At 40.8% G+C, this 22,766-nt stretch overlaps 1 long non-coding RNA gene across 1 annotated transcript in view; it reads right to left on the reverse strand.

The window, feature by feature from the left end:
- Positions 1–3,650: 3,650 nt before the first annotated feature.
- The window catches only part of LOC139747016 (uncharacterized), a 31,903-nt gene continuing 12,787 nt past the window's right edge, over positions 3,651–22,766 (reverse strand). Inside the window, exon 2 of the long non-coding RNA XR_011712297.1 lies at positions 3,651–4,440. This is a non-coding gene — a long non-coding RNA (uncharacterized lncRNA). The remainder of the gene's footprint in view (positions 4,441–22,766) is intronic.

Below are 22,766 nucleotides of genomic sequence, written 5' to 3' on the forward strand. Positions count from 1 at the left end.
TGAGTGAGGAAAGATTGACCAAGAGGATATATGTGTCGGAGGTGGAGGGAACGAGGAGAAGAGGGAGACCAAATTGGAGGTGGAAAGATGGAGTGAAAAAGATTTTGTGTGATCGGGGCCTGAACATGCAGGAGGGTGAAAGGAGGGCAAGGAATAGAGTGAATTGGAGCGATGTGGTATACCGGGGTTGACGTGCTGTCAGTGGATTGAATCAAGGCATGTGAAGCGTCTGGGGTAAACCATGGAAAGCTGTGTAGGTATGTATATTTGCGTGTGTGGACGTATGTATATACATGTGTATGGGGGGGGGGTTGGGCCATTTCTTTCGTCTGTTTCCTTGCGCTACCTCGCAAACGCGGGAGACAGCGACAAAGTATAAAAAAAAAAAGAAAAAAAAAAAAAAATATATATATATATATATATATATATATATATATATATATATATATATATATATATATATACCTATACAAAAATATATATATATATGTACATATTCGTACTTGCTTGCCTTCATCCATTACTGGCTCTACCCTACCCCACAGGAAACAGCATCGCCTATCCCTGCTTCAGTGAAGCAGCACCAGGAAAACAGACAAGAGAGGCCACATTAGTCCACACTCATTCTCTAGCTGTCATGCGCAATTCACCGAAATCACAGCTCCCAATTCACATCCAGGCTACACTGGAGCCTGTGATCAAATAAAATCCATCCTTACCACAGGGAAATGAAACGCAATAAGTTCCCAAGTGCACTTTCGTGTAATGATCACAGTAGGGGAGATACAGGAAAGAAATACGACTGTCAGTTGATATACAATGAAGAGACGTGGCTAGGACGCCATTTGGTAAACAAGTGAGGGTGGGTGCGTTCAAATCTAGCAATGAGTGTATCATAAAATTTATCACGTGGACAAGAGAGGGAACTGTTTACAAGTTTTATCAATAATAAAGCTATCTAATTTGTATAGATTTTCACTAATATCAATGTTACAATTCTTTGTGTATTCAATAACAGAAGATTCAATGATATTTCTTGTGGTACAAAAGTCTGAGTTAATAACTGAGATGGCATTTCTCCAATTAATACAATGATCATAATTTCTAATATGACTGAACAAGGCATTTGATTCTTGTCCTGTTCTTCTACTATATTCATGTTACTTAAGTCTAACAGAAAGACCCTTACCAGTCTGCCCAACGTAAAAGTTATCACTTTTTACATGGTACTCTATATATGCACCCTGCAGAACTTTCTGGTGAGTTCCTGATTAAGACATTCTATATATTATTATTATCGTTGCTGAGGACATTTACATTAAAGGATTTAAACAACATGGGAAGTAAAGCAGAATCATTACTAAAAGGAAGAACTAAAAGGTTCTTGGCATCAAGGGGAGGTTTGGGTTCAACTCTATAAAATGATTTCTTTGCCTACCTGAGAGATTTATCAATGAAAGATCTAAAATACTTTAACTTGGATCCAAAAGAATGTATCTTCTTAAATTCATGCATATATGTAATGCCCTAAGCATCATAGACTGGAATGATGATAATTTAACTCTGTCATGTTGAGCTGAGTAATAATGGATGTATGAGCATACACTGGTAGGTTTTCTATATATGCCTAACTTTAACTTGTTTTCATACCTATGAGTCATACAATCTAAAAATGGTAACATACCATTATTTTCAATTTCTACAGTAAAGTTGATGGAAGATACTAAATTGTTGAGTAAAGGAAGAAATGTTTGTAAATTTTCATTTGTAGGCAAAACACAAAGAACATCATACCTAAACCAAATTGCATGAGAGGGTAAGATACCCTTTAGTAACTTTGTTTCAAAGAGTTCCATGTAAAGATCACTTAATACAGGTGAAAGAGGGTTACCCACTGCCATACCAAATTTCTGAGCATAATATTCTACATCAAATTGTATTTCAAATTGAAATACACAGTCTTTCAAACACAATTTTATCAATTCAGTAAAAACAGAATTTGAAATAGGTATATAAATATTGTCCATGACTTCAATTAAATATTCTAAGAGGTCATCAACTGGAACTTTTGTGAACAAAGATGAAACATCAAAGCTAACCAGTTTGAAATGAAAATCAACACTGATATAATTAAGCTTGTTAACTAAATCTACATTGTTCATAATATTAGAATTTATCTTACCCACTAATGGGCTTAAAGAAACTACCACTTTCACAACTTATATGTGATAGAGCCCACTGAACTCACTATGGGTCTTGTTGGAAAATTTGGTTTGTGTGTTTTGATAAGTCCATACATATATGGATATGGAGACAAAGATGACAAACTTTTGATTAAAAAACTTTACCTTGCAACAACTTCAGTTCTTTATTAGAATGAGAAATAATTGTTTCTAGGGGATTCTTACTGAGTTTAAAGTATGTAGAGTTATCACTTAAAAGATCATTCATTCTAGATGAATCATCCCTTTTGTTCATAATCACAACTGTGTTAGCCTTGTGTGCTTTAGTAATATGTGTATCATTATCTTTTTTAAATTATTAATAACTCTTGTAAACCTTTTAGAACAAGTAGGATCCACTGGTTTTGGCAAACTGGCATACACTAAACCTTTACAGATGTTAATTCCATCATCAGATATTTTACTGTACTTTTCTAAATTACCAAAAAAGACTGATGATATCAACACAGTTGGCTCCCATGTCAGAGCACACAAAACTTAATCTGAAGTTTAGGAACACAATGATGTGATCATTACACGAAAGTTCACTTGGGCACTTATTGTGTATTTCCCTGTGGTAAACCACGGAAAGGACTGTGGGGCCTGGATGTAGGCAAGGGAGCTGTGGTTTCAGTGCAGTGTGGCCTTTTTTGTCTATTTTTCTGGTGCTACCTTACTGAAGTGGGGAGTAACGATGTTGTTTCCTGATGGGTGGGGTAGCAACAGGAATGGATGAAGGCAAGTAAGTATATGCACTTGTGTATATACATATATGTCTGTGCGTATGTATATATATGTAAATGTTGATATGTATATGTATGTATATGTAGGTATATGGGCGTTTTTGTATATATATGTGTATATGAGTGCATGGGCCATTCTTTCTTCATCAGTTTCCTGGTGCTACCTTGCTGATGTGGGAATAGATGAAGGCAAGCAAATATGAATATGTACATGTGTATGTTTATGTCTGTGTGTATGTATATATATGTATATGTTGATATGTATATGTATGTATATGTGCATATATGGGCATTTATGTATATATATGTGTATATGAGTGGATGGGTCATTCTTTCTCCGTCTGTTTCCTGGTGCTACCTTGCTGATGCAGGAAACAGTGATTATGTATAATACTGAAAAATAAAGAAGGAACAGAGAAGGGGTCCAAGTGAGGATTTTCTCTCAGGCTTAGTCCTCTGTTCTTGATGCTACCTCACTAATGCAGGAAATGGTGAATATGTATGGAAAAAATAATAGTATGATAGTACTATATCTTAAACCTTCTTGATGAGATATGAAATTTCATAATAAAGTCCCACATAAGCCATCTAGCTAATGTGTGCATTTCCATCTCCAAAATTTCAAATGTCTGACAAACGACACCAATTCATTTTGATGTCATTTAAAACAGAATAACAAATACTGTGCTTTACACACTTTTAATGAACCAAAGAACTACATAAAATCATCTAAATTATCCTGTACATAATGGTTATCAATAAACTCTTCAAGTCAAAAGACTTCACAAACAGCAAGGATGTTGAAATAATCATGCTCAAATCACACATAAGCATTAGTGTAAACTGTTGTGCATTTAAAGACCTACTTTTTTACCAAAATATATGAAATAAGAAATAACAATCAGTGAGTAAATGCATTTGCATTGTCATATGTAAAACTCTCAAGAAAGAAAAACTAAACAAAATTAATTTGAAAATGTGGAGTATCGAAGGATGAAAACATCTTCAAAGAATAAGCTGCAAAAACTCCTTACCATATTTTAAGGGCAATGCAGTAAGCAAACACAGCTTTCATTACATGAACTTAGCATAAAAGATTACATGAATTTACATTACTAAAGTTTCCAACAATAGTGATAAAAGAAAAGTCCATTTTCTTATAGAATTAAAACTTAGTATAACATTTTATTGGACGTGTTACTTCAGAAAGACCTATTTATTTATACAGTTCCCAGTACAATAGCCCAGTATGCCACAGAGGAGGATCATATCATTTGAATAAGATCTGTAAGAGCACTAATTGCAGCATATGGCTTATCGCCTGTGTGGGCAGTCATGTGTCTTTTATAGTTTGTGATACAATGGGTGGTGAAGGGACAGTAGGAACACTTGTGAATCTTCCTGTTGATGTGGCCCATCATAAGTCCCATGGCTCCTCCACTGCCGGCCCTCTGACCACTATGGCCCAGCATCACCTGTAGGGTATGTCCATCTTACTCAAAGTTATACATTTATGCAGGCAGGAATTATCTGTCAAAAAAAGCCATTCAAATAATCATGTTCTTATGGGGTAATTTACCCTGTTACATACCATGAGAGAGGGGACTGCTGAAAACAGTCTCATTAATGCATGATCAGTTCTAAGGAAACTCAATCACAATAATTCTTAAAGATTTTATACAGATGTTAGGTTAAGCAAATAACATACAGTAAAACCTCGATTTAATGGACTAATAGGGCGAAGTGGTGTCCATTTTTTTTAATGCCAAAAGTTTGTTAAATCAAATGTAACATATCTGTGCCACATTTAAGTTAATGCACTTTCTTTTAACTCCTCTATCACTTGATGCCATTTTGAATTGTAAGGACTGCAAAATTAATAACAAATAAAGTCTTAGTTCTGAAATAACATTTGAAGAATATTTTGCCATGACCACAGTGGTAGTAGTACATCTGTCTTTATTCACTATCTGAAGGTGCATTAAATAAAAAATGTTAAATCGAGGATTTACTGTACTTTGTTTAATAACTACAAAACATTAGCTCATGATCACCAATAATTCTTTAACTGTTAACTCAATGTTGTATTCAGAATAAAGTCAAAAGGAACACCTAAACATATAAAAAAATGTAGGACTTCCTAAAAAACACACTAAAGTTGGATTATCATCGCTGCAGATTACCAAATAACATTGCATGTCCCACAGTAATGATTGTGCTTTGGTCTAATGCCAATACTGAAGCTATAAACACATACAGTAATCAGAACAAAGTCTTTGCTTAAAAATTCATGAGCAATTCGACTCACTTCTGTAATGTACTTGTTACACTGTAAAATTCTAGGAAAATATCTTCATACATGCTGTCACTGATTTTTCCGTAAGTAAAATCTTTTGTATAAAGTCTGTAATCATAATGAGTGTTTTCTTACGAATATTGAGACTCCATCCATCCCTTATCTCCATCTAGCTCCACCACACTGCTTAACTATATCCTAATTATTGCCTCTTGTTACAGCCTATCAGGCCACAACTGACATAGTAAAATGCATTTGACAACAGCCTACAAAAGATGTAAGTAGAGAACTGGTATTTTCAGGTAAAAAGAATGGACAGATTCCTTTGGTGAACTAAAAATCATCTGAGGGATTGCAACCAGAGGACATGTTAAAGGTATTTTTTCAATAAGACGAGGTAAACAGTGTTATGCTGCAGTCTCAGGATTTCTGTTATTCTTGGTCTATGTAAAAAACTTACCAGGACTGGATTCATCGAAGAATATGTATATGCATGAAAAAACAAAATGACAAGGATTGCATCAACCTACCTAGGAATTTAGACAATCATCAGAGTTTGTCACATAAAAGGTTGAATTTTGCACAAGAAAATGCAAAGAAATGAAGATGGAATAGAGTGAGAGGTCTAGATTTGACAAATCTGGCAGAAAACATACAACATTAATTATGTGTGACATAGACTTCAGTCAACATAGTCCTTAACATATCACCAGTTAAGAAGGCAAACTACAATGAAAACTACACTTTAGTTTTATCTATTTTATTTTTGCTTTGTCACTGTCTCCCACGTTAGTGAGGGAGCGCAAGGAAACAGACGAAAGAATGGCCCAACCCACCCACATACACATGTATATACATACACGTCCACACACGCAAATATACATACCTATACATCTCAACGTATATATATATATATATATATATATATATATATATATATATATATATATATATATATATATATATGTGTGTGTGTATTATTTTTTTTTTTGTCGGTCTCCCGCGTTTGCGAGGTAGCGCAAGGAAACAGACGCAAATATACATACATACACAGCTTTCCATGGTTTACCCCAGATGCTTCACATGCCCCGATTCAATCCACTGACAGCACGTCGACCCCGGTATACCACATCGATCCAATTCACTCTATTCCTTGCCCTCCTTTCACCCTCCTGCATGTTCAGGCCCCGATCACACAAAATCTTTTTCACTCCATCTTTCCACCTCCAATTTGGTCTCCCACTTCTCGTTCCCTCCACCTCCGACACATATATCCTCTTGGTCAATCTTTCCTCACTCATTCTCTCCATGTGCCCAAACCATTTCAAAACACCCTCTTCTGCTCTCTCAACCACGCTCTTTTTATTTCCACACATCTCTCTTACCCTTACGTTACTTACTCGATCAAACCACCTCACACCACACATTGTCCTCAAACATCTCATTTCCAGCACATCTATCCTCCTGCGCACAACTCTATCCATAGCCCACGCCTCGCAACCATACAACATTGTTGGAACCACTATTCCTTCAAACATACCCATTTTTGCTTTACGTGATAATGTTCTCGACTTCCACACATTCTTCAAGGCTCCCAGGATTTTCGCCCCCTCCCCCACCCTATGATCCACTTCCGCTTCCATGGTTCCATCTGCTGCCAGATCCACTTCCAGATATCTAAAACACTTTACTTCCTCCAGTTTTTCTCCATTCAAACTTACCTCCCAATTGACTTGACCCTCAACCCTACTGTACATAATAACCTTGCTCTTATTCACATTTACTCTTAACTTTCTTCTTTCACACACTTTACCAAACTCAGTCACCAGCTTCTGCAGTTTCTCACGTGAATCAGCCACCAGCGCTGTATCATCAGCGAACGACTGACTCACTTCCCAAGCTCTCTCATCCCCAACAGACTTCATACTTGCCCCTCTTTCCAAAACTCTTGCATTCACCTCCCTAACAACCCCATCCATAAACAAATTAAACAACCATGGAGACATCACACACCCCTGCCGCAAACCTACATTCACTGAGAACCAATCACTTTCCTCTCTTCCTACATGTACACATGCCTTACATCCTCGATAAAAACTTTTCAGTGCTTCTAACAACTTGCCTCCCACACCATATATTCTTAATACCTTCCACAGAGCATCTCTATCAACTCTATCATATGCCTTCTCCAGATCCATAAATGCTACATACAAATCCATTTGCTTTTCTAAGTATTTCTCACATACATTCTTCAAAGCAAACACATGATCCTCACATCCTCTACCACTTCTGAAACCACACTGCTCTTCCCCAATCTGATGCTCTGTACATGCCTTCACTCTCTCAATCAATACCCTCCCATATAATTTACCAGGAATACTCAACAAACTTATACCTCTGTAATTTGAGCACTCACTCTTATCCCCTTTGCATTTGTACAATGGCACTATGCACGCATTCCGCCAATCCTCAGGCACCTCACCATGAGTCATACATACATTAAATAACCTTACCAACCAGTCAATAATACAGTCACCCCCTTTTTTGATAAATTCCACTGCAATACCATCCAAATATATATATATATATATATATATATATATTTTTTTTTAAACTATCCGCCATTTCCCGCGTTAACGAGGTAGCGTTAAGAACAGAGGACTGGGCCTTTTTTGGAATATCCTCACCTGGCCCCCTCTGTTCCTTCTTTTGGAAAATTAAAAAAAAAAAAAAAAAACGAGAGGGGAGGATTCCCAGCCCCCCGCTCACTCCCCTTTTAGTCGCCTTCTACGACACGCAGGGAATACGTGGGAAGTATTCTTAATCCCCTATCCCCAGGGATAAATATATACATATATATATATATATATATATATATATATATATATATATATATATATATATATATAGTCTCCTCGAAGGCTCAGACTGGGGTGTCTTAATATGTGTGGATGTAACCAAGATGAGAAAAAAGGAGAGATAGGTAGTATGTTTGAGGAAAGGAACCTGGATGTTTTGGCTCTGAGTGAAACGAAGCTCAAGGGTAAAGGGGAAGAGTGGTTTGGGAATGTCTTGGGAGTAAAGTCACGGGTTAGTGCGAGGCCAAGAGCAAGGGAAGGAGTAGCACTACTCCTGAATCAGGAGTTGTGGGAGTATGTGATAAGAGTGTAAGAAAGTAAATTCTAGATTGATATGGGTAAAACTGAAAGTTGATGGAGCGAGATGGGTGATTATCGGTGCACATGCACCTGGGCATGAGAAGAAAGATCATGAGAGGCAAGTGTTTTGGGAGTAGCTGAATGAGTGTGTTAGTGGTTTTGATGCACAAGACCGGGTTATAGTGATGGGTGATTTGAATGCAAAGGTGAGTAATGTGGCAGTTGAGGAAATAATTGGTATACATGGAGTGTTCAGAGTTGTAAATGGAAATGGTGAAGAGCTTGTAGATTTATGTGCTGAAAAAGGACTGGTGATTGGGAATACCTGGTTTAAAAAGCGAGATATACATAAGTATACGTATGTAAGTAGGAGAGATGGCCAGAGAGCGTTATTGGATTACGTGTTAATTGATAGACGCGCAAAAGAGAGACTTTTGGATATTAATGTGCTGAGAGGTGCAACTGGAGGGATGTCTGATCATTATCTTGTGGAGGGGAAGGTGGAGATTTGTGGGGGTTTTCAGAAAAGAAGTGAGAATGTTGGGGTGAAGAGAGTGGTGAGAGTAAGTGAGCTTGGGAAGGGGACTTGTGTGAGGAAGTACCAGGAGAGACTGAGTACAGAATGGAAAAAGGTGAGAACAAAGGAGGTAAGGGGAGTGGGGAGGAATGGGATGTATTTAGGGAAGCAGTGATGGTGTGCGCAAAAGATGCTAGTGGCATGAGAAGCATGGGAGGTGCGTTGATTAGAAAAGGTAGTGAGTGGTGGGATGAAGAAGTAAGATAAGTAGTGAAAGAGAAGAGAGAGGCATTTGGACGATTTTTGCAGGGAAAAAATGCAAATGAGTGGGAGAGGTATAAAAGAAAGAGGCAGGAGGTCAAGAGATAGGTGCAAGAGGTGAAAAAGAGGGCAAATGAGAGTTGGGGTGAGAGAGTATCATTAAATTTTAGGGAGAATAAAAACATGTTTTGGAAGAAGGTAAATAAAGTGCATAAGACAAGGGAGCAAATGGGAACTTCAGTGAAGGGGGCTAATGGGGAGGTGATAACAAGTAGTGGTGATGTGAGAAGGAGATGGAGTGAGTATTTTGAAGGTTTGTTGAATGTGTTTGATGATAGAGTGGCAGATATAGGGTGTTTTGGTCGAGGTGGTATGCAAAGTGAGAGGGTTAGGGAAAATGATTTGGTAAATAGAGAAGAGGTAGTAAAAGCTTTACGGAAGATGAAAGCCGGCAAGGCAGCAGGTTTGGATGGTATTGCAGTGGAATTTACTAAAGAAGGGGGTGGCTGTATTGTTGACTGGTTGGTAAGGTTATTTAATGTATGTATGATTCATGGTGAGGTGCCTGAGGATTGGTGGAATGCTTGCATAGTGCCATTGCACAAAGGCAAAGGGGATAAGAGTGAGTGCTCAAATTACAGAGGTATAAGTTTGTTGAGTATTCCTGGTAAATTATATGGGTGGGTATTGATTGAGAGGGTGAAGGCATGTACAGAGCATCAGATTGGGGAAGAGCAGTGTGGCTTCAGAAGTGGTAGAGGATGTGTGGATCAGGTGTTTGCTTTGAAGAATGTATGTGAGAAATACTTAGAAAAACAAATGGATTTGTATGTAGCATTTATGGATATGGAGAAATCATATGATAGAGATGCTCTGTGGAAGGTTTTAAGAATATATGGTGTGGGAGGCAAGTTGTTAGAAGCAGTGAAAAGTTTTTATCGAGGATGTAAGGTATGTGTACGTGTACGAAGAGAGGAAAGTGATTGGTTCTCAGTGAATGTAGGTTTACGGCAGGGGTGTGTGATGTCTCCATGGTTGTTTAATTTGTTTATGTATGGGGTTGTTAGGGAGGTGAATGCACGAGTTTTGGAAAGAGGGGCAAGTATGCAGTCTGTTGTGGATGAGAGAGCTTGGGAAGTGAGTCAGTTATTCTTCGCTGATGATACAGCGCTGGTGGCTGATTCATGTAAGAAACTGCAGAAGCTGGTGACTGAGTTTGGTAAAGTGTGTGAAAGAAGGAAGTTGAGTAAATGTGAATAAGAGCAAGGTTATTAGGTACAGTAGGGTTCAGGGCCAAGTCAATTGGGAGGTAAGTTTGAATGGAGAAAAAGTGGAGGAAGTAAAGTGTTTTAGATATCTGGGAGTGGATCTGGCAGCGGATGGAACCATGGAAGCAGAGGTGAATCATAGGGTGGGGGAGGGGGCGAAAATTCTGGGAGCCTTGAAGAATGTTTGGAAGTCGAGAACATTATCTCGAAAAGCAAAAATGGGTATGTTTGAAGGAATAGTGGTTCCAACAATGTTGTATGGTTGCGAGGCGTGGGCTATGGATAGAGTTGTGCGCAGGAGGGGGGATGTGCTGGAAATAAGATGTTTGAGGACAATATGTGGTGTGAGGTGGTTTGATCGAGTAAGTAATGTAAGGGTAAGAGAGATGTGTGGAAATAAAAAGAGTGTGGTTGAGAGAGCAGAAGAGGGTGTTTTGAAATGGTTTGGTCACTTGGAGAGAATGAGTGAGGAAAGATTGACCAAGAGGATATATGTGTCAGAGGTGGAGGGAACGAGGAGAAGAGGGAGACCAAATTGGAGGTGGAAAGATGGAGTGAAAAAGATTTTGTGTGATCAGGGCCTGAACATGCAGGAGGGTGAAAGGAGGGCAAGGAATAGAGTGAATTGGAGCGATGTGGTATACCGGGGTTGACGTGCTGTCAGTGGATTGAATCAGGGCATGTGAAGCGTCTGGGGTAAACCATGGAAAGCTGTGTAGGTATGTATATTTGCGTGTGTGGACGTATGTATATACATGTGTATGGGCGTGGGTTGGGCCATTTCTTTCATCTGTTTCCTTGCGCTACCTCGCAAACGCGGGAGACAGCGACAAAGCAAAAAAAAAAAAATAATAAAATATATATATATATATATATATATATATATATATATATATATATATATATATATATATATATATATATATATATATATATTTTCATTTATTTATTTATTTTGCTTTGTCGCTCTCCTGCGTTAGCGAGGTAGCGCAAGGAAACAGACGAAAGAATACCCCAACCCGCCCACATACACATGTATATATATACACGTCCACACACGCAAAATATATATACCTATACATCTCAATGTACACACATATATACACACGCAGACATATACATATATACAAATGTACATAATTCATACTGTCTGCCTTTATTTGTTCCCATCGCCACCTCGCCACACATGGAATAACAACCCCCTCCCTCCTCATGTGTGCGAGGTAGCGCTAGGAAAAGACAACAAAGGCCCCATTCGTTCACACTCAGTCTCTAGCTGTCTTGTAATAATGCACCGAAACCACAGCTCCCTTTCCACATCCAGGCCCTACACAACTTTCTATGGTTAACCCCAGACGCTTCACATGCCCTGTTCAGTCCATTGACAGCACATCGACCCCGGTATACCACATAACTCCAATTCACTCTATTCCTTGCACGCCTTTCACCCTTCTGCATGTTCAGGCCTCGATCACTCAAAATCTTCTTCACTCCATCTTTCCACCTCCAATTTGGTCTCCCACTTCTCCTCATTCCCTCCACCTCTGACACATATATCCTCTTGGTCAATCTTTCCTCACTCATTCTCTCCATGTGACCAAACCATTTCAAAACACCCTCTTCTGCTCTCTCAACCACACTCTTTTTATTTCCACACATCTCTCTTACCCTTACATTACTTACTCGATCAAACCACCTCACACCACATATTGTCCTCAAACATCTTATTTCCAGCACATCCACCCTCCTGCGCACAACCATCCTCCTGCGCACAACTCTATCCATAGTCCACGCCTCGCAACCATACAACATTGTTGGAACCACTATTCCTTCAAACATACCCATTTTTGCTTTCCGAGATAATGTTCTCAACTTCCACACATTCTTCAAGGCTCCCAGAATTTTCGCCCCCTCCCCCACCCTATGATCCACTTCCGCTTCCATGTTTCCATCCGCTGCCAGATCCACTCCAAGATATCTAAAACACTTCACTTACTCCAGTTTATCTCCATTCAAACTCACCTCCCAATTGACTTGACCCTCAACCCTACTGTACCTAATAATCTTACTCTTATTCACATTTACTCTTAACTTTCTTCTTTCACACACTTTACCAAACTTAGTCACCAGCTTCTGCAGTTTCTCACATGAATCAGCCACCAGCGCTGTATCATCAGCGAACAACAACTGACTCACTTCCCAAGCTCTCTCATCCCCAACAGACTTCATCCTTGCCCTTCTTTCCAAAACTCTTGCATTCACCTCCCTAACAACCCCATCCATAAACAAATTAAACAACCATGGAGACATCACACACCCCTGCCACAAACCTACATTCACTGAGAACCAATCACTTTCCTCTCTTCCTACACGTACACATGCCTTACATCCTCGATAAAAACTTTTCACTGCTTCTAACAACTTGCCTCCCACACCATATATTCTTAATACCTTCCACAGAGCATCTCTATCAACTCTATCATATGCCTTCTCCAGATCCATAAATGCTACATACAAATCCATTTGCTTTTCTAAGTATTTCTCACATACATTCTTCAAAGCAAACACCTGATCCACACATCTCTACCACTTCTGAAACCACACTGCTCTTCCCCAATCTGATGCTCTGTACATGCCTTCACCCTCTCAATCAATACCCTCCCATACAATTTGCCAGGAATACTCAACAAACTTATACCTCTGTAATTTGAGCACTCACTCTTATCCCCTTTGCCTTTGTACAATGGCACTATGCACGCATTCCGCCAATCCTCAGGCACCTCACCATGAGTCATACATACATTAAATAACCTTACCAACCAGTCAACAATACAGTCACCCCCTTTTTTAATAAATTCCACTGCAATACCATCCAAACCTGCTGCCTTGCCGGCTTTCATCTTCCGCAAAGCTTTTACTACCTCTTCTCTGTTTACCAAATCATTTTCCCTAACCCTCGCACTTTGCACACCACCTCGACCAAAACACCCTATATCTGCCACTCTATCATCAAACACATTCAACAAACCTTCAAAATACTCACTCCATCTCCTTCTCACATCACCACTACTTGTTATCACCTCCCCATTTGCGCCCTTCACTGAAGTTCCCAATTGCTCCCTTGTCTTACGCACTTTAATTACCTCCTTCCAGAACATGTTTTTATTCTCCCTAAAATTTAATGATACTCTCTCACCCCAACTCTCATTTGCCCTCTTTTTCACCTCTTGCACCTTTCTCTTGACCTCCTGTCTCTTTCTTTTATACGTCTCCCACTCAATTTCATTTTTTCCCTGTAAAAATCGTCCAAATGCCTCTCTCTTCTCTTTCACTAATACTCTTACTTCTTCATCCCACCACTCACTACCCTTTCTAATCAACCCACCTCCCATGCTTCTCATGCCACAAACATCTTTTGTGCAAGCCATCACTGCTTCCCTAAATACATCCCATTCCTCCCCCACTCCCCTTACCTCCTTTGTTCTCACCTTTTTCCATTCTGTACTCAGTCTCTCCTGGTACTTCCTCACACAAGTCTCCTTCCCAAGCTCACTTACTCTCACTCTCTCTTCACCCCAACATTCTCACTTCTTTTCTGAAAACCTCTACAAATCTTCACCTTTGCCTCCACAAGATAATGATCAGACATCCCTCCAGTTGCACCTCTCATCACACATGGCATGAGTATTTTGAAGGTTTGTTGAATGTGTTTGATGATAGACTGGCAGATATAGGGTGTTTTGTTCGAGGTGGTGTGCAAAGTGAGAGGGTTAGGGAAAATGATTTGGTAAAGAGAGAAGAGGTAGTAAAAGTTTTGCGGAAGATGAAAGCCGGCAAGGCAGTGGGGTTGGATGGTATTGCAGTGGAATTTATTAAAAAAGGGGGTGACTACATTGTTGACTGGTTGGTAAGGTTATTTAATATATGTATGACTCATGGTGAAGTGCCTGTGGATTGGCAGAATGCTTGCATAGTGCCATTGTACAAAGGCAAAGGGGACAAAGGTGAGTGCTCAAATTACAGAGGTATAAGTTTGTTGAGTATTCCTGGTAAATTATATGGGAGGGTATTGATTGAGAGGGTGAAGGCATGTACAGAGCATCAGATTGGGGAGGAGCAGTGTGGTTTCAGAATTGGTAGAGGATGTGTGGATCAGGTGTTTGCTTTGTGAGAAATACTTAAAAAAGCAAATGGATTTCTATGTAGCATTTATGGATCTGGAGAAGGCATATGATAGAGTTGATAGAGATGCTCTGTGGAAGGTATTAAGAATATATGGTGTGGGAGGCAAGTTGTTAGAAGCAGTGAAAAGTTTTTATCGAGGATGTAAGGCATGTGTACGTGTAGGAAGAGAGGAAAGTGATTGGTTCTCAGTGAATGTAGGTTTACGGCAGAGGTGTGTGATATCTCCAAGGTTGTTTAATTTGTTTATGGATGGGGTCGTTAGGGAGGTGAATGCACGAGTTTTGGAAAGAGGGGCAAGTATGCATTCTGTTGTGGATGAGAGGGCTTGGTAAGTGAGTCAGTTGTTGTTCGCTAATGATACAGCGTTGGTGGCTGATTCATGTGAGAAACTGCAGAAAATGGTGACTGAGTTTGGTAAAGTGTGTGAAAGAAGAAAGCTGAGAGTACATGTGAATAAGAGTAAGGTTATTAGGTACAGTAGGGTTGAGGGTCAAGTCAATGGGAGGTAAGTTTGAATGGAGAAAAATTGGAGGAAGTGAAGTGTTTTAGATATCTGGGAGTGGATTTGGCAGCGGATGGAACCATGGAAGTGGAAGTGAATCATAGGGTGGGGGAGGAGGCGAAAATTCTGGAAGCGTTGAAGAGTGTGTGGAAGTCGAGAACATTATCTTGGAAAGCAAAAATGGGTATGTTTGAAGGAATAGTGGTTACATCAAAGGTGTATGGTTGTGAAGCGTGGGCTATGGATAGAGTTGTGTGCACGAGGGTGGATGTGCTGGGAATGAGATGTTTGAGGACAATATGTCTGTGAGATAGTTTGATCGAGTAAGTAATAACAGGTGAAGAGAAATGCGTGGAAATAAAAAGAGTGTGGTTGAGAGAGCAGAAGAGGGTGTTTTGAAGTGGTTTGGGCACATGGAGAGAATGAGTGAGGAAAGATTGACCAAGAGGATATATGTGTCAGAGGTGGAGGGAACGAGGAGAAGTGGGAGACCAAATTGGAGATGGAAAGATGGAGTGAAAAAGATTTTGAGTGATCGGGGCCTGAACATGCAGGAAGGTGAAAGGCAGGCAAGGAATAGAGTGAATTGGATCGATGTGGTATACCGGGGTTGACGTGCTGTCAATGGATTGAGTCAGGGCATGTGAAGCGCCTGGGGTAAACCATGGAAAGTTCTGTGGGGCCTGGATGTGGAAAGGGAGCTGTGGTATTGGGCATTATTGCATGACAGCTGGAGACAAGAGGTCAAGAGAAAGGTGCAAGAGGTGAAAAAGAGGGCAAATGAGAGTTGGGGTGAGAGAGTATCATTAAATTTTAGGGAGAATAAAAACATGTTCTGGAAGGAGGTAAATAAAGTGCGTAAGACAAGGGAGCAAATGGGAACTTCAGTGAAGGGCGCAAATGGGGAGGTGATAACAAGTATTGGGGATGTGAGAAGGAGATGGAGTGAGTATTTTGAAGGTTTGTTGAATGTGTTTGATGATAGAGTGGCAGATATAGGGTGTTTTGGTCGAGGTGGTGTGCAAAGTGAGAGGGTTAGGGAAAATGATTTGGTAAACAGAGAAGAGGTAATAAAAGCTTTGCGGAAGATGAAAGCCGGCAAGGCAGCAGGTTTGGATGGTATTGCAGGGGAATTTATTAAAAAAGGGGGTGACTGTATTATTGACTGGTTGGTAAGGTTATTTAATGTATGTATGACTCATAGTGAGGTACCTGAGGATTGGTGGAATGCGTGCATAATGCCATTGTACAAAGGCAAAGGGGATAAGAGTGATTGCTCAAATTACAGAGGTATAAGTTTGTTGAGTATTACTGGTAAATTATATGGGAGGGTATTGATTGAGAGGGTGAAGGCATGTACAGAGCATCAGATTGGGGAAGACCAGTGTGATTTCAGAAGTGGTAGAGGATGTGTGGATCAGGTGTTTGCTTTGAAGAATGTATGTGAGAAATACTTAGAAAAGCAAATGGATTTGTATGTAGCATTTATGGATCTGGAGAAGGCATATGATAGAGTTGATAGAGATGCTCTGTGGAAGGTATTAAGAATATATGGTGTGGGAGGCAAGTTGTTAGAAGCAGTGAAAAGTTTTTATCGAGGATGTAAGGCATGTGTACGTGTAGGAAGAGAGGAAAGTAATTGGTTCTCAGTGAATGTAGGTTTGCGGCAGGGATGTGTGATGTCTCCATGGTTGTTTAATTTGTTTATGGATGGGGTTGTTAGGAAGGTGAATGCAAGAGTTTTGGAAAGAGGGGCAAGTATGAAGTCTTTTTTTTTTTTCGCTGTCTCCCGCGTTTGCGAGGTAGCGCAAGGAAACAGACGAAAGAAATGGCCCAACCCACCCCCATACACATGTATATACATACGTCCACACACGCAAATATACATACCTACACAGCTTTCCATGGTTTACCCCAGACGCTTCACATGCCTTGATTCAATCCACTGACAGCACGTCAACCCCGGTATACCACATCGCTCCAATTCACTCTATTCCTTGCCCTCCTTTCACCCTCCTGCATGTTCAGGCCCCAATCACACAAAATCTTTTTCACTCCATCTTTCCACCTCCAATTTGGTCTCCCTCTTCTCCTCATTCCCTCCACCTCCGACACATATATTCTCTTGGTCAATCTTTCCTCACTCATTCTCTCCATGTGCCCGAACCATTTCAAAACACCCTCTTCTGCTCTCTCATCCATGCTCTTTTTATTTCCACACATCTCTCTTACCCTTACGTTACTTACTCGATCAAACCACCTCACACCACATATTGTCCTCAAACATCTCATTTCCAGCACATCCATCCTCCTGCGCACAACTCTATCCATAGCCCACGTCTCGCAACCATACAACATTGTTGGAACCACTATTCCTTCAAACATACCCATTTTTGCTTTCCGAGATAATGTTCTCGACTTCCACACATTCTTCAAGGCTCCCAGAATTTTTGCCCCCTCCCCCACCCTATGATCCACTTCCGCTTCCATGGTTCCATTCGCTGCCACATCCACTCCCAGGTATCTAAAACACTTCACTTCCTCCAGTTTTTCTCCATTCAAACTCACCTCCCTATTGACTTGACCCTCAACCCTACTGTACCTAATAACCTTGCTCTTATTCACATTTACTCTTAACTTTCTTCTTTCACACACTTTACCAAACTCAGTCAACAGCTTCTGCAGTTTCTCACATGAATCAGCCACCAGCGCTGTATCATCAGCGAACAACAACTGACTCACTTCCCAAGCTCTCTCATCCCCAACAGACTTCATACTTGCCCCTCTTTCCAAAACTCTTGCATTCACCTCCCTAACAACCCCATCCATAAACAAATTAAACAACCATGGAGACATCACACACCCCTGCCGCAAACCTACATTCACTGAGAACCAATCACTTTCCTCTCTTCCTACACGTACACATGCCTTACATCCTTGATAAAAACTTTTCACTGCTTCTAACAACTTGCCTCCCACACCATATATTCTTAATACCTTCCACAGAGCATCTCTATCAACTCTATCATATGCCTTCTCCAGATCCATAAATGCTACAAACAAATCCATTTGCTTTTCTAAGTATTTCTCACATACATTCTTCAAAGCAAACACCTGATCCACACATCCTCTACCACTTCTGAAACCACACTGCTCTTCCCCAATCTGATGCTCTGTACATGCCTTCACCCTCTCAATCAATATCCTCCCATATGTGCTGAGAGGTGCAACTGGAGGGATGTCTGATCATTATCTTGTGGAGGCTAAGGTGAAGATTAGTATGGGTTTTCAGAAAAGAGGAGTGAATGTTGGGGTGAAGAAGGTGGTGAGAGTAAGTGAGCTTGGGAAGGAGACCTGTGTGGGGAAGTACCAGGAGAGACTGTGTACAGAATGGAAAAAGGTGAGAACAATGGAAGTAAGGGGAGTGGGGGAGGAATGGGATGTATTTAGGGAATCAGTGATGGATTGCGCAAAAGATGCTTGTGGCATGAGAAGAGTGGGAGGTGGGCTGTTTAGAAAGGGTAGTGAGTGGTGGGATGAAGAAGTAAGAGTATTAGTGAAAGAGAAGAGAGAGGCATTTGGACGATTTTTGCAGGGAAAAAATGCAATTGAGTGGGAGAAGTATAAAAGAAAGAGACAGGAGGTCAAGAGAAAGGTGCAAGAGGTGAAAAAAAGGGCAAATGAGAGTTGGGGTGAGAGACTATCATTAAATTTTAGGGAGAATAAAAAGATGTTCTGGAAGGAGGTAAATAGGGTGCGTAAGACAAGGGAGCAAATGGGAACTTCAGTGAAGGGCGTAAATGGGGAGGTGATAACAAGTAGTGGTGATGTGAGAAGGAGATGGAATGAGTATTTTGAAGGTTTGTTGAATGTGTCTGATGACAGAGTGGCAGATATAGGGTGTTTTGGTCGAGGTGGTGTGCAAAGTGAGAGGGTTAGGGAAAATGATTTGGTAAACAGAGAAGAGGTAGTAAAAGCTTTGCGGAAGATGAAAGCCGGCAAGGCAGCAGGTTTGGATGGTATTGCAGTGGAATTTATTAGAAAAGGGGGTGACTGTATTGTTGACTGGTTGGTAAGGTTATTTAATGTATGTATGACTCATGGCGAGGTGCCTGAGGATTGGCGGAATGCGTGCATAGTGCCATTGTACAAAGGCAAAGGGGATAAGAGTGAGTGCTCAAATTACAGAGGTATAAGTTTGTTGAGTATTCCTGGTAAATTATATGGGAGGGTATTGATTGAGAGGGTGAAGGCATGTACAGAGCATCAGATTGGGGAAGAGCAGTGCGGTTTCAGAAGTGGTAGAGGATGTGTGGATCACGTGTTTGCTTTGAAGAATGTATGTGAGAAATACTTAGAAAAGCAAATGGATTTGTATGTAGCATTTATGGATCTGGAGAAGGCATATGATAGAGTTGATAGAGATGCTCTGTGGAAGGTATTAAGAATATATGGTGTAGGAGGCAAGTTGTTAGAAGCAGTGAAAAGTTTTTATCGAGGATGTAAGGCATGTGTATGTGTAGGAAGAGAGGAAAGTGATTGGTTCTCAGTGAATGTAGGTTTGCGGCAGGGGTGTGTGATGTCTCCATGGTTGTTTAATTTGTTTATGGATGGGGTTGTTAGGGAGGTAAATGCAAGAGTCCTGGAAAGAGGGGCAAGTATGAAGTCTGTTGGGGATGAGAGAGCTTGGGAAGTGAGTCAGTTGTTGTTCGCTGATGATACAGCGCTGGTGGCTGATTCATGGAAGAAACTGCAGAAGCTGGTGACTGAGTTTGGTAAAGTGTGTGGAAGAAGAAAGTTAAGAGTAAATGTGAATAAGAGCAAGGTTATTAGGTACAGTAGGGTTGAGGGTCAAGTCAATTGGGAGGTGAGTTTGAATGGAGAAAAACTGGAGGAAGTGAAGTGTTTTAGATATCTGGGAGTGGATCTGTCAGCGGATGGAACCATGGAAGCGGAAGTGGATCATAGGGTGGGGGAGGGGGCAAAAATTTTGGGAGCCTTGAAAAATGTGTGGAAGTCGAGAACATTATCTCGGAAAGCAAAAATGGGTATGTTTGAAGGAATAGTGGTTCCAACAATGTTGTATGGTTGCGAGGCGTGGGCTATGGATAGAGTTGTGCGCAGGAGGATGGATGTGCTGGAAATGAGATGTTTGAGGACAATGTGTGGTGTGAGGTGGTTTGATCGAGTGAGTAACGTAAGGGTAAGAGAGATGTGTGGAAATAAAAAGAGCGTGGTTGAGAGAGCAGAAGAGGGTGTTTTGAAATGGTTTGGGCACATGGAGAGAATGAGTGAGGAAAGATTGACCAAGAGGATATATGTGTCGGAGGTGGAGGGAACGAGGAGAAGAGGGAGACCAAATTGGAGGTGGAAAGATGGAGTGAAAAAGATTTTGTGTGATCGGGGCCTGAACATGCAGGAGGGTGAAAGGAGGGCAAGGAATAGAGTGAATTGGAGCGATGTGGTATACAGGGGTTGACGTGCTGTCAGTGGAGTGAATCAAGGCATGTGAAGCGTCGGGTAAACCATGGAAAGCTGTGTAGGTATGTATATTTGCGTGTGTGGACGTGTGTATGTACATGTGTATGGGGGGGAGGGGTTGGGCCATTTCTTTCGTCTGTTTCCTTGCGCTACCTCGCAAACGCGGGAGACAGCGACAAAGTATAAAAAAAAAAAAAAATGTAGCATTTATGGATCTGGAGAAGGTATATGATAGAGTTGATAGAGATGCTCTGTGGAAGGTATTAAGAATATATGGTGTGGGAGGAAAGTTGTTAGAAGCAGTGAAAAGTTTTTTATCGAGGATGTAAGGCATGTGTACGTGTAGGAAGAGAGGAAAGTGGTTGGTTCTCAGTGAATGTAGGTTTGCGGCAGGGGTGTGTGATGTCTCCATGGTTGTTTAATTTGTTTATGGATGGGGTTGTTAGGGAGGTAAATGCAAGAGTTTTGGAAAGAGGGGCAAGTATGAAGTCTGTTGGGGATGAGAGAGCTTGGGCAGTGAGTCAGTTGTTGTTCGCTGATGATACAGTGCTGGTGGCTGATTCATGTGAGAAACTGCAGAAGCTGGTGACTGAGTTTGGTAAAGTGTGTGGAAGAAGAAAGTTAAGAGTAAATGTGAATAAGAGCAAGGTTATAAGGTACAGTAGGGTTGAGGGTCAAGTCAATTGGGAGGTGAGTTTGAATGGAGAAAAACTGGAGGAAGTGAAGTGTTTTAGATATCTGGGAGTGGATCTGGCAGCGGATGGAACCATGGAAGCGGAAGTGGATCATAGGGTGGGGGAGGGGGCGAAAATCCTGGGGGCCTTGAAGAATGTGTGGAAGTCGAGAACATTATCTCGGAAAGCAAAAATGGGTATGTTTGAAGGAATAGTGGTTCCAACAATGTTGTATGGTTGCGAGGCGTGGGCTATGGATAGAGTTGTGCGCAGGAGGATGGATGTGCTGGAAATGAGATGTTTGAGGACAATGTGTGGTGTGAGGTGGTTTGATCGAGTGAGTAACGTAAGGGTAAGAGAGATGTGTGGAAATAAAAAGAGCGTGGTTGAGAGAGCAGAAGAGGGTGTTTTGAAGTGGTTTGGGCACATGGAGAGGATGAGTAAGGAAAGATTGACCAAGAGGATATATGTGTCGGAGGTGGAGGGAACAAGGAGAAGAGGGAGACCAAATTGGAGGTGGAAAGATGGAGTGAAAAAGATTTTGTGTGATCGGGGCCTGAGCATGCAGGAGGGTGAAAGGAGGGCAAGGAATAGAGTGAATTGGAGCGATGTGGTATACCGGGGTTGATGTGCTGTCAGTGGATTGAAGCAGGGCATGTGAAGCGTCTGGGGTAAACCATGGAAAGCTGTGTAGGTATGTATATTTGCGTGTGTGGACGTATGTATATACATATGTATGGGGGGGGTTTGGGCCATTTCTTTCGTCTGTTTCCTTGCGCTACCTCGCAAACGCGGGAGACAGCGACAAAGTATAATAAATAAAATAAAAAAATATATATATATATATATATACATACGTATATATATGAATGTGTTTGAATGTGTTTCATGATAGAGTGGCAGATATAGGGTGTTTTGGTCGAGGTGGTGTGCAAAGTGAGAGGGTTAGGGAAAATGATTTGGTAAACAGAGAAGAGGTAGTAAAAGCTTTGCAGAAGATGAAAGCTGGCAAGGCAGCAGGTTTGAATGGTATTGCAGTGGAATTTATTAAAAGAGGGGCTGACTGTATTGTTGACTGGTTGGTAAGGTTATTTAATGTATGTATGATTCATGGTGAGGTGCCTGAGGATTGGCGGAATGCTTGCATAGTGCCATTGTACAAAGGCAAAGGGGATAAGAGTGATTGCTCAAATTACAGAGGTATAAGTTTGTTGAGTATTCCTGGTAAATCATATGGGAAGGTATTGATTGAGAGGGTGAAGGCATGTACAGAGCATCAGATTGTGGAAGAGCAGTGTGGTTTCAGAAGTGGTAGAGGATGTGTGGATCAGGTGTATGCTTTGAGGAATGTATGTGAGAAATACTTAGAAAAGCAAATGGATTTGTATGTAGCATTTATGGATCTGGAGAAGGCATATGATAGAGTTGATAGAGATGCTCTGTGGAAGGTATTAAGAAT

The sequence above is a fragment of the Panulirus ornatus genome, chromosome 67 (assembly GCF_036320965.1).
Source record: "Panulirus ornatus isolate Po-2019 chromosome 67, ASM3632096v1, whole genome shotgun sequence".
NCBI classification, from domain to species: Eukaryota; Metazoa; Arthropoda; class Malacostraca; order Decapoda; family Palinuridae; genus Panulirus; species Panulirus ornatus.